Source organism: Oncorhynchus clarkii, chromosome 1, assembly GCF_045791955.1.
Source record: "Oncorhynchus clarkii lewisi isolate Uvic-CL-2024 chromosome 1, UVic_Ocla_1.0, whole genome shotgun sequence".
NCBI classification, from domain to species: Eukaryota; Metazoa; Chordata; class Actinopteri; order Salmoniformes; family Salmonidae; genus Oncorhynchus; species Oncorhynchus clarkii.
The window spans coordinates 43344488-43358196 of NC_092147.1; positions in this window are offsets into that span (position 1 = coordinate 43344488).

Sequence of the window (13709 nt, forward strand, 5' to 3'; positions counted from 1 at the left end):
GAGAATGCATGGCGGGCAGTATGCAACAAACGTAACGTGCCTTGTGTTCGTCTGCATAGAGATCCATATTTCAGCAGTAGGGGGACACATTCAGACACTCACTTTATTTGTATTTATTTTACGTTTTTTTAACAGGCAGGTCAATTAAGAATACCTTCTTATTAACGAATGCCTGGCAAGAGGCAAAGTCTCCTGTGGGACAGGAGGGCGGTGATTAAAATTCACTGTACAGTAAAGTGCACAGTATACTGCTAGTACTACTAGTAATACTACTGTATTACCAGTTGATTTGTTGCCACCATGCCCTGCTCTCAATCTCTTCAGTGCTCACTGATCTGGAAGGACTGGAGTCTGGACAGCCTGTAAGCCAGTCCATGACCGGTGTAAGCAATATGCCTATCAGTTCTTTCAGAATCACCTTTATTTGCATGTATTGCATGTATTGTGCATGTATTGTGCCCCTCTGGGTTCGCGCCCAGGCTCTCTCACAGCCGGCCGCGACGGGGAGGTCTGTGGGGCGACACATAATTGGCCTAGCGTTGTCCGGGTTAGGGAGGATTTGGTCGGTAGGGATATCCTTGTCTCATCGCGCACCAGCGACTCCTGTGGCGGGCCGGGCGCAGTGCACGCTAACAAGGTCGCCAGGTGCACGGTGTTTCCTCCGACACATTGGTGCGGCTGGCTTCCGGGTTGGATGTGCGCTGTGTTAAGAAGCAGTGCGGCTTGGTTGGGTTGTGTTTCGGAGGACACATGACTTTCGACCTTCGTCTCTCCCGAGCCAGTACGGGAGTTGTAGCGATGAGACAAGATAGTAACTACTAACAAATGGATACCACGAAATTGGGGAGAAAAAGGGGGTGAAATTCAAAAAATGTATTAAAAAAAAAAAAAAAAAGTAATGTACTGCTGGACCAATGTGTCATAACATAAATGCACCCCGCCACAGTCAATGCTACGCAGGGCTACGGGTCATAAAGGTTGAGGGTTTGCCAACCAATTCTCCCTCCCAATTCTCCCTGCATGTTTTATTACACTATGATCAGAGCCAGCTACAGACAATGATCAGCTGGAGGGAAATATGATTTTCAACATTTTGATGCCATATTCATAATCATATAAAATATACAGTATATGACGAATTGTCCACCATCAGGTTTCTGTTGGTGGAAAATAACTACAGTAGAAAATATATTGTGGATATTAGATCGGCAGTCTCTCACCAGCATTTTGACCAGAAATTAGACTTTCCTGAATTGGATCCTTTGTTCGTACCCACTGAGGCATTTCCACTCATCCCAGGGCTGCTCCAAGACGTTGCCAATGAAGAAGAGGAATACAGAGTGTGCTTTTAGTCCGACTAAGGAGGCGTGCAAACCATCCACCCTTTCCAAGTTTATTACTCGCTAATGTTCAGAGACTGTAAGATACTCTGTTTCACGAAATCATGGCTCTCTTCGGATATACTATCCCCGTCCATACAGCCAGCGGGGTTCTCCATACACCGCACAGACATGAAGAAAGAGCTCTCCGTGAAAAAGAAAATCACAGGTGTATGTTTCATGATTAACTACTCATGGTGTGATTGTGGTAACAATCAGAAATACTTCACTATTCTCTTCAGTCATCGTCACGGCCGTGTATATTCCCCCTCAAGCCAACACCTCAACGGTTCTCAAGGAAATACACTGGATTTGTGCAAACTGGAAACCGCATATCCTGAGGCTGAATTTATGTAGCTGGAGACTTGAGGAATCTGAGGAAAATGCTACATAAGTTTTATCAACACATCACCTGCGCGACCTGCTCATCAAGTATTCTTGAACATTGCTGCTCCCCAGGACAGCTACAAGGCCCTTCCCTGCCCTCCCTTCAGCAAATCAGATCACGCCTCCATTCTGCTCTTCCCTTCCTATAGGCAGAAACTTAAACAGGAAGTACCCGTGGTAAGGACTGTTCAACGTTGGTTTGACCAGTCGGAAATCTATGCTTCAAGATTGTTTTGATCACGCAGACTGTGATATGTTTGGACCACCACCCAGGACAATGGATCTAATCCCAGAAACTGACCCAAAACAACAGCGCTGAAGAAGGGGCAGACGGAGAAGCCTCCTGGTCATGCTCCATAGACGGGAGCGGTGGGCGATGTGCACGAGTATACTACTCACCAATGTCCAGTCTCTTGACAACAAGGTAGACGAAATTCGAGCAAGGGTTGCCTTCCAGAGAGACATCAGAGATTGTAACATTCTCTGTTTCGCGGAAACTTGGCTTTCTCTGAATATTATGTCGGAATCTGTTCAGCCACCAGGCTTCTCCATGCATCACGCCGACAGAGATAAACACCTCTCTGGGAAGAGGAAGGGCAGGGGTATATGCTTCATGATTAACGACTCATGGTGTAATCATAACATACAGGAACTCAAGTCCTTCTGCTCACCTGAATTCCTTACAATCAAATGCCGGCCACATTACCTCCCAAGAGAATTCTCGTCAGCTATCCTCACAGCTGTGTACATTCCCCCTCAAGCAGACACCAATACGGCCCTCAAAGAACTTCACTGGACTCTATGTAAACTGGAAACCATATGTCTTGAGGCTGTATTTATTGTATCTGAGGATTTTAACAAAGCATATTTGAGAACAGGGCTAACTAAATTCTATCAGCATATTGATTGCACTAAGCGCAGAAGTAATACACTTGACCACTGCTACTCTAACTTCCGCTATGCATACAAAGCCCTCCCCCGCCCTCCCTTCGGCAAATCCGACCACGACACCATCTTGCTCTTACCGTCTTATAGGCAGAAACTCAAACAGGATGTACCAGTGACTAGAACCATTCAATGCTGCTCTGACCAATCGGAAGATTGTTTTGATCACGCGGACTGGGATATGTTCCGGTCAGCCTCAGAGAACAACATTGATCTATACGCTGATTCGGTGAGTGAGTTTATAAAGAAGTGCATTGGAGATGTTGTACCCACTGTGACTATTAAAACCTACCCTAACTAGAAACAGTGGATGGATGGTGGCATTCGTGCAAAACTGAAAGCGCGAACCACCGCATTTAACCATGGAAAGAGGTCTGGGAATATGGCTGAATATAAACAGCATAGTTATTCCCTCTGAAAGGCAATCAATCAAGCAAAATGCCGGTACAGGGACAAAGTGGAGTCGCTATTCAGACACGAGACGTATGTGGCATGGTCTACAGGAAATCACGGAATACAAAAAGAAAACCAGCTACGTCACTGACACCGACGTCACGCTTCCAGACAAACTACGCACCTTATTTGCCCGCTTTGAGGATAATACAGTGCCACCTTCGCAGCCCGCTAACAAGGACTGCACCCCTCTCCTTCTCCATGGCCAATTTGAGTAAAACGTGTAAACCTCCGCAAGGCTGCTGGCCCAGACGGCATCCCTAGCCTCGTCCTCAGAGCATACACAGACCAGCTGGCTGATGTGTTTACGGTCATATTCAATCGCTCCCTAGCCCAGTCTGCTGTCCCCACATGCTTCAAGATGGCCACCATTGTTCCTGTACCCAAGAAGGCAAAGAACTGAACTTAATGACTACCACCCCGTAGCACTCACTTCTGTCATCATGAAGTGCTTTGAGAAACTAGCCAAGAGTCATATCACCCCCACCTTACTGGCCACCCTAGACCCACTTCAGTTTGAATACTGCCCCAACAGGTCCACAGACGATGCAATCGCCATCACACTGCCCTATCCCATCTGGACAAGGGAAATACCTATGTAAGAATGCTGTATAGGACTTGTTTTACTGTGGATATAGATACTTTTGTACCTGTTTCCTCCAGCATCTTCACAAGGTCCTTTGCTGTTGTTCTGGGATTGATTTGTACTTTTCGCCCCAAAGTACGTTAATCTCTAGGAGACACCTAGACGCCTCTCCTTCCTGAGCAGTATGACAGCTGCGTGGTCCCATGGTGTTTATACTTGCATACTATTGTTTCTACAGATGAATGTGGTACCTTCAGGTGTTTGGAAATTGCTCCCAAGGATGAACCAGACTTGTGGAGGTCTACAATTTTGTTTCTGAGGTCTTGGCTGATTTCTTTTGATTTTCCCATGATGTCAAGCAAAGAGGCACTGAGTTTGAGGTTAGGCCTTGAAATAAATCCACAGGTACACCTCCAATTGACTCGAATTATGTCAATTAGCCTATCAGAAGATTCTAAAGCCATGACAATTTTCTGGAATTTTCCAAGCTGTTTAAAGGCACCGTCAACTTAGTGTATGTAAACTTCTGACCCACTGGAATTGTGATACAATGAATTATAAGTGAAATGATCTGTCTGTAAACAATTGTTGGAAAAATGACTTGTCATGCACAAAGTTGATGTCCTAACCGACTTGTCAAAACTATAGTTGAAAAACAGGTTTTAATGACTCCAACCTAGTGTATGTAAACTTTCGACTTCAACTGTATATGTGACCAATAAAATTTGATTTAATGTTCCCGGGTTGCGTCTGAGAATAACATTGACTCTGTGACTGAGTACATCAGGAATTGCATAGAGGATGTTGTTCCCACTGTGACGAGTATAATTTATCCAAACCAAATAACCTGGAAAGCGCAAACCACCGCATTTAACCACGGCAAGGTGACTGGGAACATGGATGAGTACAAACAGTCCAGCTATGCCCTCCTTAAGGCAATTAAACAAGCAAAACGTAAGTACAGAGACAAAGTGGAGTTGCAATTCAACGGCTCAGACACGAGACGAATGTGGCAAGGACTCCAGACAATCACAGTTTCTAAAGGAAAAACCAGCCACGTGATGGACATCGACACCTTGCTCCCAGACAAGCTAAACACATTCTTCACCCTCTTCAAGGAAAACACACTGCCACTGCCGTGGGCCACTGTGGCTCACGAGGACTGTGGACTTTCGTTCTCCATGGGCGACGTAAGACATTTAAGCGTGTTAACCCTCATAAGTCTGCTGGCCCAGACGGCATCCCTAGGCGAGCCCTCAGAGCATGTGCAGACCAGCTGGCTGGAGTGTCTCCAGACATATTCAATCTCTCCCTAACCCAGTATGTTGTTCCCACTTGCTTGAAAATGTTCACCATTCTTCCTGTACCCAAGTAAGCTACGGTAACAGAACTAAATGACTATCACCCGGTAGCACGCACTTCTATCATGATGAAGTCCTTTGAAAGGCTAGTTACGGATCAGATCACCTTCCCCGACACCCTAGACCCACTACAATTTGCGTACCGCCCCAACACATCCACGGATGATGCAATTGCCATCGCACTGCACACTGCCCTATCCCATCTGGACAAGAGGAATACGTATGTAAGAATGCTGTTCATTGACTACAGCTCAGCATTCATCACTAAGCTCGGGGGCCCTGGGTCTGCACCCCACCCTGTTCAACTGGGTCCTGGACTTCCTGACGGGCTGACCCCAGGTGGTGAAAGTGGGCAACAACACCTCCGTTACGCTGATTCTCAACACAGGGGCCCCACAAGGGTGTGTCCTCACCCCCTCCTGTACTGCCTGTTCACCCATGACTGCATGGCCATGCACATCTCCAACTCAATCATGACGTTTGCAGACAACACAACAGTGATTACCAACAACAACGAGACAGCCTAGAGGGAAGTGGTGAGGGCCCTGGCGGAGTGATGCCAGGAAAATAACCTCACTCAATGTCAACAAAATGATGGAGCTGATCGTGGACTTCAGGAGAGAGCAAAGGGAGCATGCAACCATCCACAGGGCCGCAGTGTAGAGGTTGAAAGGCTTCAAGTTCCTCGGCGTGCCACTGGCAGTGTGGTGAAGAAGGCACAACAGTGCCTCTTTCTTCTCAGGAGGCTGAAGAAATTCTTCTACAGATGCACCATTGCAAGCATCTTATCGGGCTGTATCATTGCATAGTACGGCAACTGCACTGTCCGCAACCGCAGGGCTCTCCAGAGGGTGGTGCAGTCAGCCCAACGCATCACTGGGGGCACACTGCCTGACCTCCAGGACGTTTTAATGTTTTTATTTAACTAGGCAAGTCAGTTAGGAACACATTTTTATTTACAATGACGGCCTTCCCCGGCCAAACCCTCCCCTAACCCGTCCAATTGTGCGCCGCCCTATTTCACTACACCCGCGATAACATCTGCAAAATATGATTTTAATTTGATTTTTGTGCCAATGCACCGAACAAAGCACACTGACTTCGGGCACTTCAATATCATGGTTTGAGTTTTCGACACCACAATAAATAGACTATGTCAATCGCGACAGACAGAAAATACATATCTCCCTACCTTGTAGATCTACCCAGTATTTAAGGTTTGGTTTGACAATCTCCGAATGTCATTCAACTTTGGGGCGTTCTGTAAAAGCTCAGACACTCAACCTTGTTAAAATGCACTCCAAAAAAAGTAGCTTTGCTTGACAATGCATATTCCTTATGGCCTAGATTCGAAGCTATCTGTGTAAATGTTGCTATTTTGAAGAAAACCCTTCTTGATACTAGCCAGATGGCCACAGCTAACGTTAGATAACTAGCCTAGCAAGATGATGAAGAAACATTTAATTCACTCCTCATAATCTCAACTCGGCAGCTAACACAGAAAACAGTTTCGTGGAAACTAGTTCATCCATTGTGATGTAATTCTAATGTCAATATTAGTTACTGTAGTTAGCTAGCTTGGAGGAAGTATTTGGTGTTGTGTGCATTGCCTCTGTGCTCTTAGCATGCTGCCATCCCATAGCCCACATTACATATGACGTGTGACTGACTCAAAGACAGTAGTGTGAATATAGACAGAAACTGCTCCTCCAATAGAAATACCCGATCACCGATGTATGCGATGTCATGGTGACCTTGTCTAGCTAAACTCGGAAAACATGCCATTGGGTCTAACGGTCGTCTCGCACCAAACTACGCATGTGCAAGCCGTCAAATTAAAGGCACTCATTCGATATGGTTGTTTTTCACGAAAATGAAAACGTGTCTGTTTGTCACTATCACGAGGTTGGAATAACAACATGTTCAAATACTTTAGACATTGTCTCGAATCTAGGTTGTGCCTTTCGATTTCGAGAAAATTGCCAGCTAAGGAATAATTTCACTCCTCTCATTGATTTCTCAAACCTCAAACATCGGCCTGGTCTGCTTGGCAAGCGTTTTCGAAAGTATCGCGATGTTACGTATCTGGGTTTAGAAACTCTGTGACTGGCTCATCCGTAGATATATGGAGAAAATAACCTATTTTTTTCATTTTTTTTGTTGGCTCACCCACGTGATGGTTTGTGCTCTCTGATTGGCTCAAAGTCAAGTTGTTAGCCAATGATGAGCATTGCCATTCTACAAGTAGATTCCGTAAATTCGTCGCTACCGGTCGGCAGCAAAGATGTATATAATTTTTATTTAACCTTTATTTAACTAGGCAAGTCAGTTAAGAAACAAATTCTGCCTTGTTCAGGGGCAGAACAACAGATTTGCTGAAAATAAACGCAGTTGACAGTGAGAGGACTTTTCTTTTTTTTGCTGAGTTTAGTGATCATACCACACAAAGACATTCAAAGCTACATGCTTTTTTTTTTTTATATGAACCGACAAGAACAAATAGGAATAGCTGATAGGCAGCAGAGAGGCCAGGTGCATCATTGCACATGAAGGAACAGTGAAGACATGAGACACACAAAATCTCCCTTATTGATCTTGTTAAGGGACAATACAATTACCCTACCACAATGCAATGAATAATTGCTTTATTGTTTTCAAGTGAGTACAACCCTTACGAAAAAAAGATTTCAGTCAGAGGGTGCAGTATAACTACAGTATCCTTGTAAAGATGTGCACTGAATGCCGGGAAGCAAGTTTAGGGAATGAGTGTTTTAATAACTAAACACAACATAATACAAAATAAGGAACATGGACAACGCACAGACATGACACAGAAACAATAACGCCTGGAGAAGGAACCAAAGGGAGTGATATATATATATAGGGAAGGTAATCAGGGAACTGATGTAGTCCAGGTGAGTAATGACGCGCAGGTGCGCGTAACGATGGTGACAGGTGTCATCACGAGCAGCCTGGTGACCTTGACACCGGAGAGGGAGCACACATGACAATCCTGCAAATACTATGTCCAAAGTAACATTTTTTTCCCCCTGTAGTTATTGTGTAGTATACAATGCAGTTATTCTGAGTCCTTCCAGACTCATATCAAACATCTCCAATCTAAAATCAAATCTAGAGTCGGCTTTCTATTCCACAACAAAGCCTCCTTCACTCACACCGCCAAACCCTAGTACCCTAGTAAAACTGACTATCCTACCGATCCTCGACTTCGGCGATGTCATCTACAAAATAGCTTCCAATACTCTACTCAGCAAACTGGATGCAGTTTATCACAGTGCCATCCGTTTTGTTACTAAAGCACCTTATAACACCCACCACTGTGACCTGTATGCTCTAGTCGGCTGCCCCTCGCTACATATTCGTTGCCAAACCCACTGGCTCCAGGTCATCTACAAGTCCATGCTAGGTAAAGCTCCGCCTTATCTCAGTTCACTGGTCACGATAGCACGGGCTCCAGCAGGTGTATCTCACTGATCATCCCTAAAGCCAACACCTCATTTGGCCGCATTTCCTTCCAGTTCTCTGCTGCCTGTGACTGGAACTAATTGCAAAAATCGCTGAAGTTGGAAACTTTTATCTACCTCACCAACTTCAAACATCTGCTATCTGAGCAGCTAACCGATCGCTGCAGCTGTACATAGTCCATCGGTAAATAGCCCACCCAATTTACCTACCTCATCCCCATACTGTTTATATTTATTTACTTTTCTGCTCTTTTGCACACCAGTATCTCTACCTGCACATGACCATCTGATCATTTATCACTCCAGTGTTAATCTGCAAAATTGTAATTATTCGCCTACCTCCTCATGCCTTTTGCACACAATGTATATAGACTCTTTTTTTCTTTCTACTGTGTTATTGACTTGTTTATTATTTACTCCATGTGTAACTCTGTGTTGTTGTCTGTTGACACATCTATCCTTTATCTTGGCCAGGTCGCAGTTGTAAATGAGAACTTGTTCTCAACTAGCCTACCTGGTTAAATAAAGGTGAAATAAAATAAATACATAAAAAACTGCGTCCAAAATACCAGTCGACTACAGTTACTGAACTTTTACTGCAGTTTCAAAACTGCAATATTTTTTTGTTAGGGAACATTCTCGGCTGCAGTGAAAATGTAATTTAAATAACGGTGCAAAAGTCTTGTGATTGAAATGTTTCATTCGATTTGGATCAGTTGTGGGTCTACTCTCGACCAGTGCTGATTTTAGCATGTAAATCTTGGTGGGGCATACTCAAATAAAATGTTTTGATGCATGGCAGCAAAGCCACTACATGACACAACACAACACTAAACAATACATGCATTGCACTACAACGGTGACAAACTTTGCCCACATACTGTTAGGACCAACATAAAGCTGTCCCAACAGCAGACCTTTCTTTTCAGCACCATGGAGTGAATTCAGGACTAATGAGCGAACTAGGACGGACGTAATCAATATAACTACTTGTTCAGCACTTTTGAAATGTACAGCAACAAAATTCAGAACATGGGCCGTAATCTTCCTGTACACCACGTCAGAACCGTAGCATAAATAAAGGGGACATATAAGCAGACAATGAAAGCTCTTACAATATTCAATGATTAAATTTCTCTAAAACAGGCTATAGGCTACATTTGCACCATCAAGTCAGAACAGTAGGCTTAGTTATGAGGGGGAAAGTTACCAAATTATTATGGTGAGGCACATGGGCTATTAACAGCTTACTACACAACATACACTTATTATTACTTTCTTAGCTACAATATACATATCTCCCTGGCATATTACATAATTTATGCAGCAACATATAAGACATTTTTGGACTCACCTTGTACTGTATTCACTTGAACTGGAAGGTGGCGCCTGTTGTTGAAATGCATTCCAGGTGACTACCTCATGAAGCTGGTTGAGAGAATGCCAAGAGTGTGCAAAGCTGTCATCAAGGCAAATGGTGTCTACTTTGAAGAATCTCAAATATAAAATATGTTTTGATATGTTTAACACTTTTTTGATTACTAGATGATTCCATATGTGTGATTTCATAGTGTTGATGTCTTCACTTTTATTCTACAATGTAGAAAATAGCAAAAAATTAAGAAAAACCTTGGAATGAGTAGGTGTTTCCAAACTTTTGACTGGTACTGTAGTTGTGCCAAGCTTGTAGCATTATACCCAAGAAGAGTCGAGGCTGTAATTGCTGCAAAAGGTGTTTCAACAAAGTACTGAGTAAAGGGTCTGAATACTTATGTAAATGTAATATTTCGGTTTTTATTTATGATTTGTCATTATGGGCTATTGTGTGTAGATTGATGAGGGGGGGAAAGGATTTAATCCATTTTAAAATAAGGCTGTAACGTAACAAAATTTGGAAAAATTCAAAGAGTCTGAATACTTTCTGAATGCACAGTATGTCCATGGTAAATGATGGTAGAAATGTATATTGGGGCAGTCATGATGGAACATTTCTAGTGTAAGGAAGTTCATGGAAAGAGTACTTAGCTGCTCAGTTGGCCTTTGCCTGGGAAAAGAGCAGGCTGGGCAGGTAACAGGTTGACTAGAGTCGAGCCATACCTGCGTTTTGTTACATTCAAAGAGTTGAGGCTGGAATAGTTTACACTGAGAATATATTTGATTTGTTCATATCTTTGTCAAAGTCCTGTTTTTTTTCTTCTGTACAACGTTTATTGGCCAACTCGTCCTGCATCTGTTAACATTGTAAATAAAAGCCTCTAAGAGCAGTGAGCACTAGAACATCCTGTCACTGTTTCTCCCGCTCACCAAGCGAGGAGTTTTGTATGGAGGTCAATGAGTGTCGAATTTGGTTAACAAAAAATGGAATGGCTTATTTGCTACTTGTGGCGTCATTGATCCAATAGAAGTTTCGTAATGCTTATGTTGTTATGAGTGTACTGATATAAGTAGGACACATGACATCCCGGCAAATTTGAGAAAAAACACTTTATATCGGAGTTGTGCAAAATTGGGGGGAGGGTTGTCAAACTTGTTTTTTTTGGGTAAGGTTGTGTGGTTTTTTATTGCGCACAGGGGAGGGTAGTGCGTTTGCAGTGTGAAGCCAAAGCCACAGATCGGAAAGTGAAACTGACACCTGCTGAAGAAAACAGATTTTGGTCCAGTTTCGGTCCAGTCCAGTTATCCGTCTCGTTTCGCCTCTTCTTCTCTGGTGCCAAAGACAATGGACACACTGACAAGTACGTGTCTCTCTCCCAAACAATGGGAGTCGTTGTCCACAAGGAGGCGCCTCGGCTGTCTAGCTCCCGCCTATCCTTTATTTGGATTGGTGGATACATCTCGTTGTTGTAATATTTTGTTGAATATTCGATGGGGTTGTTGACGTCAACCACCTGTAGTCAATGGAGAGATACGCTATGCTAATAGCCTTATGTCATGAATATGCATAGCTATCTCGAGACAACTCCAATATAAAGTTGCCATTGTGTCACGTGTCCTACTTCTATCAGTACACTTGTAACAATTTAAGCATTAAGAAACGTATATTCGATCAATGAAGCCACACAGCAAATAAGCCATTACACTCATTGACCTCCATAAAAAAATCCTCACTTGGTGAGCGGGAAAAAACGCCACTTACTGGAGGGAGACAGATTATCCACCAGTTGGGCCTCTCTCTTCCCCTTCCTCTCTGCTGGTGCTCATGTGGAAGCATGCCATGCACATCTATGGTGAGATGGCTTGAGTTTGAAGTGGAAGGAGTACAGGGCTTAGCATGTATCACGAGGAGGCTAAAAAGGGTTTTAGGGAGTTTTTCCGAGCCACCTGTGCTTTTACACCTGCATTGCTTGCTGTTTGGGGTTTTAGGCTGGGTTTTTGTACAGCACGTTGAGATATCAGCTGATGTAAGAAGGGATTTATAAATACATTTTATTTTATTAAAAAAATAAATTAAATATTTTTAAAAGGAATCTGGTAATTGGTTAAGGGAGGAGGATTGGAGGGAAAGAAAGAGAAGGTTGAAAAGACTGAGGGAGGCAGAGGATAGGTTTGAATCTGTTGAAGCTAGCAATAACAAGGGAGAGGGTATGTTGAGGAAGATTGGTGTTGGAAAGCCTTGCATTGATGGACATGGTTATGATAAAGATATGTTTAGCCCAGTGGGAATGAGATTTTTCTAGAGGGTGGAACCAGGCCTTTTGTCTGATCCATGGGTGGTTTCAGGTTAGGTGGAAAAGAGGGTGGGTGCTGTTGAGTCGGTGAAGGTAACCCAAAGTGGACTTGTGATGTTTGTTTGTGTTTCTTCAGATCAGAGGGAACAGGCACACCGTGCAACGCAACTTGGGGAAAGTATCTTACTATGCGCTTAGGTACAGGGCACCATTGAAAGAAGTGATTACTGGGGTGGCGTTAAGTGTGGAGGTGGAGCAATTTAAGTTGCAGATTCCTGGTGTTTGAGACTCCCACCGTTTGGTGCGACGCAGGTCCAGTTGGGAGCGTGGTGAAACAGAGTCTGTTCTTTGAGCTTGATTCAGAGGATTTACCTGATAAAGTAATGTTAGGATATATGAGTTATGCTGTTAGAGCTTTTGTGCTGAATCCACTGCAGTCTTACAGGTGTCATGTGTATGGGCATGTCACAGCAGTATGTAGAAGGGAGAATCCAAGATTTGGGAAGTGGGCAAGAGGACATGGGAGAGAATAATGTTAAGTTTCGGTAGGAAAAGTTGTGTGTGTCAACTGAGAGAGAGGCAGGTTGAGGTGGCCAGGGTCAGAGAGGCAGGTGTAGTTGGCCAGGGTCAGAGAGGCAGGTTGAGGTGGCCAGGGTCAGAGAGGCAGGGTGAGGTGGCCAGGGTCAGAGAGGCAGGTTGAGGTGGCCAGGGTCAGAGTAGTGCAGAAGATTCCGCTGAGGCAGTGAAGAAAGTAGAGGGAGGTTCAAGGGTAAGAGATTCTGAGAGAAACCCTGTGAATATTAGGTCTGTGCTAGAACAGAGGGATAGGCCAATGAGTGATATGTTTCAGTAAGGTTAGCTTCTTAGTGTTCATAGAAATGGTTACCAACTATGCCGCAGAGATGGATGTAACGGCTTGATCACACTGATCACATTGTACAAAATGGTACGCAGCATCATCTTTGTGTGCAACAAAAGTTCCACATTTACCTTCTGCTGCCATTTCTGTCAAGCTGTCTACGCATACAGTTTGATGCATATGTTCGATAAATACAAGGTATGCACAACACACAGAACGCACTGCAACTGCCTCTGCAACGCAATGCTGCAAGGAAAACGCAGAGTTCCATTAGAAATCAATGTACTTCGGGTGTACCAAAACGCAATAATCTGTTGGTGTGATCGAGGCATAAGTCACAGAAAATTGATTTTGTGGTGGCAGCTGCAGAGATGTACCTGGGGGTACAAGATTTTACTTCAGAAGAGTTACAGGATGTGTTGAGTGGTAGTGTCTGTCCTCTCAAGTCAGTGGCCTGGGGTAGGATCAGATAGGTTTAAAGTAGTGGAATATGTTGGTGGGTTTTAATAATGAGTGTAGGGTGATATAAAAAATATATACATTTTTTCTAATTTCCCCTTTTTCCATTTTGTATGACAGAGTGTAA